The 5055-nt window shown below is 30.1% G+C and overlaps 1 protein-coding gene across 2 annotated transcripts in view; it reads left to right on the top strand.

Moving 5' to 3' along the window:
• The first annotated feature begins 2745 nt into the window (after positions 1–2745).
• LOC117177211 overlaps positions 2746–5055 on the top strand; it is an 11416-nt gene continuing 9106 nt past the window's right edge. For both annotated transcript variants that reach the window (XM_033367758.1, XM_033367757.1), the window contains exon 1: positions 2746–2891. The gene's annotated coding sequence lies outside the window, so the exon portion shown is untranslated. The remainder of the gene's footprint in view (positions 2892–5055) is intronic.

Below are 5055 nucleotides of genomic sequence, written 5' to 3'. Positions count from 1 at the left end.
AGCTATCTAAGGATGGTACTATAGAACGCCACCTCAAGGTAGGCCTAGTGGCGCCATCTCTTGGTCAGGCCGGAAACTTATCAATCCACCCTCGTATACCACGAAATTACTCTTTCTTCAAGGGCTACAAGTTAATGATAGAACCAACAGAGTGAGTGGGTCTCTTAGTTTAGCAGATACCCCGCTATCTCATATTACGAGAATATCTCATATTCGAGTACTCTCCTCTAAGTGTTTCACTGATTTACAGTGAAATTCCACTGATTCGAATGAAGAGACAAGTTTCTTGTCGCATTGAGGGCGAAGTATTTTAAAACTAATTTTCAGTTTACTTAAAAATTATTATTTGTTGAAACAATGTTTCCCCTGTCAATCCTGAAGATGGATTATTTTTCGAATAAATGATACTGCTCATGAAGATGAAAAGTAACATTTTTTATTTAACATATTTTTTTATTGTTTAAACAAACGCGTTGAAAGTTAAACTTTCTTTTGCTTTTTTATGACAAAACGTGTGTTTTGAAAAACGCGAAGGTATCTGAAAACTTTATCCCTCTAAAAAATGTCCTGCAACAAATATTACCAATACTTTAATCTGTGCGTTTAACAGTTTTGTGGCGTTGAATAACTACGGTTTAGATATGGTTTTGTCTAGGATGGGGTAAAAGCTAAAGATTTCATTGGACGGAAGAATGAGACTACGTGAGAATAGGGTAGCTCGGGAGATTTTAGAATCAGATGTTTGATCATCCCGCGACGCATGAACTTTCCCTCTTTTCGTTAATTTTTGCGTAATGATTTTGCACATCTCTGTTCAGTTCAATAACTTGCCTTATTTTCCACAGATAGAAATAAATAGAAATAATTTTTTAAAGACTAAATTTCATGATTTCATTTCATCTAGTTGGACTTCGTTCGTTTTCGTCAATATTTCATCTCAACGAGGCGAGTTCCAATTCCACACAATGGAATATTTCTCTCCACATCCTTTAATTGTGTCATTAATTCTAGAAAATAATAACTTTTTCACGCTTTGTAGGGGAAAAATGGTTTAAGGACATACATTTTTTTTTAATAATTCCCAAATATCCTAAAATGTATATTGCTTTCAACATTCGTTAATTGTGTCATCAATACCATAAAATAATAACTATTCACGATTTTTAGCAGAATAAATTATTTAAACAAATAAAAATTGTTTAAATAATTACCAACTATGTTAAATAAGAAGTAGTTCTCTTGACATTTATCAACTTTCTATCATTAATCCCGAAAGATAATAATTTTTTACGATTTACAGAGGGAAAAATGGCTAATCAATCATAATTGTTGAAACAATTCAAAATTGTACAAAAAATACTTGAAAACTCTTCACTTATTGATTTTGGGGAATTTTCCGCGCACAATAAAAGGGGATTGGGGCGTCAAAATGAAAATTTATTGGTAACAAGTAATTTTTTTTCAAAAACCATGGTAATTTCAACAGATCGGAGGCATGGGTTAAAGTTGAAAAAAAATGAAAAAAAAATTACGGATTTTCATTCTCCAGGAAACGAAAACATTAGGAAAAATCGATCACAAAAAATCGATTTTTTGGACCACCCTAATGTACCTTTTAGGCCAAGGACTATCAAATAACCCAGCAGATGGCTCCATCTGGTATCTTAACTTATACTCAACCACGGAATAATAAATAAGAAAGGTACCGATTTGAAATCTTAGGTTTTGCCTGCTGTAAGTGAACGTTAATTTGCAAGTTAAGGCTGCGCTAAAGGAGTTGCTCATGTGCACTACGATTTGCGGTATTTTTGTTTGTTTGTAGGCAGGGATGTGCAGTTACGCGTAACTGGAGGTTTCTTACGTAAAATACCTGTTAAATTACGTACCAAGATGGTGGAACTGTAGAACTGTGCATAACTACACTTTTTTGAATTTCTGGTACCGGCATTTCTAAGAATTTTTTTCCAGTTTCAATATTGTCCATTAAAAAATAATATCAACGTCAACAAGGGATAATTAAGAACAATTTTTATTTTTGTTTATTTAAATACTTGTAATTGAAATGTATTTTAATATAATTTTTTTAAGAATACCGGTGAATTATTCAAACCTAAAAAACCTTCATAATTTGTTGTGATTTTTCACATGTATATCTAATCTATCTTCTTATTATTGTTGTTGTGAAATATTGGTAAATTTAATACTTAATAAATAAATTGATGTCAAGTGCTTTTGTCTACTGGTCAAAAATCAATATTTTTTTAATATTGAATTTGAAAATTTGAATATTAAAAATTATTGATTTGTGACCGGTAAAAAAAAACATTTAACAAAAAAATATACACTGATAAACCAACTACATTATGATAAATTTAAGTACCTATACGATTTTTTTAATTTACCTATTTTAAGGAATGTTTGCGAAAGGCAAGACGTTTTAGAGGTTATGTTTATGGAGGGAAACGGAAAACGCAGAACGTAAAGTTCCATATACGCGTAATTTACATCGCGTATCCACACACTACTCCTTTCCCCTGCCGAGTGAGTCAAGCCTACCCCGAAAGGGAAATGGCTTAATGGTGTAATAATAATGAAAGTATTTACGTAAAGTAACTAGTAATTTACCGTAAAAACTATGTAAATTATCTAGGGTATTTTACTTTCCCATCCCTGTTGGTAGGAGAAAGAGATAGTTGAGTGAGGTGCGCATGCGCTACTACTGCAATGATTCCAGAACCTGTCGATTAAGGTGCAGACACCGCAGTCAAAACATGAAATCTACAGCATGGTCAGTCTCATTATTATACTCTGTGACTCAACTGAACGACTCTCATCTCATTCGACCATGATCCAACTGAATCTACCCGTGCAACGTGGCTCTTAGAAGAAAGGTTAGTAAACATTGCTTGCTTCATAATTATACACTTGCTATTTAAATAATAGCCGCGGATAATAATAATCTGATCCTTATTTGTAAAGCAATTTTCTTCAAGTTTCTATATTTCTTTAAACTTAAAACTAATTTTTTCAACATTACTAAGGTGGTCGAATTAGGGTACCTATCGCACACGATACGAACATAATTTTTGACGTATGATACTGATAACTTACTTGTTTGTAAATATTGTAACAAAAAAGCATTTTATGCTGCGAAAATAAATTTATATGTAATGTCAAGGTATTCTAGAAATTGTTATGTAATTGTCAATTTCTCAATTGTCGCTAGTAGTGCAATAAAATCGATTTATTCATTACTTTTACGTGGACTGAAGGAAGGCAAGGCGCAATTTATGCCAAGGTGTTGCAGAGTGTAGGTATTAAAAAATGTATTCAAATTGTATTTATTTTCTTCTTGTCTAGAAAGGGCAATAAACATTTACTTGTTTTTCTCCATAAAATTTAATTTCTGAATGACATCATGTCATGAAAAAAAACGGCGCAAAAGTTCGTATTCTATTCAATTTATCTTACAAGTCGGGCAGATAAACGTGGATGACGAATTGATATGTGCACATAAATTTTACGTATCAATTTGGAACTGTGTATTTTATTAAAGTTAATATGCTTTTAACGATTTGATTCCATTTTTATCGTATTTGTAAATGTTTGTACGAAGAAACAATAATATTTATTTTTGAGTTTTTGGAATAATTTTTTAGGCTTTGAAAAAATGTAACTGGAAAGTATGGGAGCCTGTAGAGAATTATCCAACAAAGAACTTCATGTATCATATATATAGTTTTGACGCCCCTAACACAGCCCCACGAGTACCTGAAAACTACCCTTAAAACAAAAAATGTCAATTCTTCATGAAATCGACATTTTGAGCACTGTATTCTGGTATTTTTCTACTTAAAATTATTAATATTGGTGTAACGAAATATTTATTATCATTGGTTAATTAATTTTTAATTATTTAAACAAATGGAATTTGTTTGAATTTTTTTTCGAAAATTTATTTTTTTTCCTCAAAATTATTACTGTTAGCCTAGTGTAATATTCAATAGCATTGGTTCATTAATTTTGTATTGTTTAAACAAATGGAATTTGTTTAAATAATTTATTTTCAATTTGTTTCCTAAAAATGATTACTATTGGTTTAGTGGAATATTTATTAGTATTAGGTCATTTATTTTCAATTATTTAAACAAAATGAATTTGTTTAAATAATTTCGTTTCGATGTTTTTTAAAATAAAAATTATTACTGTTGGCTAGTGGAATATTTATCAGTAATTATTAATAAATGATTAATAATTAATTTAATAATAAGTAATTTATCAGTAATATTTCAGTAATAATTTTTATTAACATTTTTTTTTCAAATAAAATTAATCAAACAATGTTGATAAGTACTCCACTGAAGAAATATTAATAATTTTCAATGAAAAATTATTTACAGAAATTCCATTTGTTTAAAGAATTTAAAATTAATGAACTAATGTTAATAAATATTCCACTAGACCAATAGTAATAATTTTTAAGGAAAAAAAACATTTTAAACAAATCACACTTGTTTAAATAATAAAACAGTAATTAACCCATATTAATAAATATTCTACTAGACTAATAGTAATAATTTTTAGGGGGAAAAACGAATTTTCCAGAAAAATAATTATTTAAACAAATTCTATTTGTTTAAATAATTGCAAATTAATTAAACAATGATAATAAATATATCCACTAGGCTAATATTAATAATTTTACGTAAAAAAATACGAGAATACAATGCTAAAAAGGTCGATTTCATGAAAAATTGACATTTTTGGTTTTAAGGGTAGTTTTCAGGTACTCGTGGGGGTGTATTAGGGGTGTCAAATTCATATGTCTGATAGATGAAATTCTTCGTTAGATAATTCTCTACAGGCCCCCATACTTTCCCATCACATTTCTTTTTTCGGATTTGGAATAAAATGGGAGGGGGGTCGTTACCCTCTAGCATGCTAATCTGAAAAATGCTAATCTGAAAAATTGCACCCGCTTCCAGCGAAATCGCGGTAAAATTTCAGCCATAACCACGTCTCACAACCGTGAGATAGGTGGTTACAGTCTGTAAA

Source organism: Belonocnema kinseyi, chromosome 7 (genome assembly GCF_010883055.1).
Source record: "Belonocnema kinseyi isolate 2016_QV_RU_SX_M_011 chromosome 7, B_treatae_v1, whole genome shotgun sequence".
Taxonomy (NCBI): domain Eukaryota; kingdom Metazoa; phylum Arthropoda; class Insecta; order Hymenoptera; family Cynipidae; genus Belonocnema; species Belonocnema kinseyi.
Note: the sequence above shows the minus strand (reverse complement) of the source record. Positions and strands in the feature narration are given on the sequence as shown.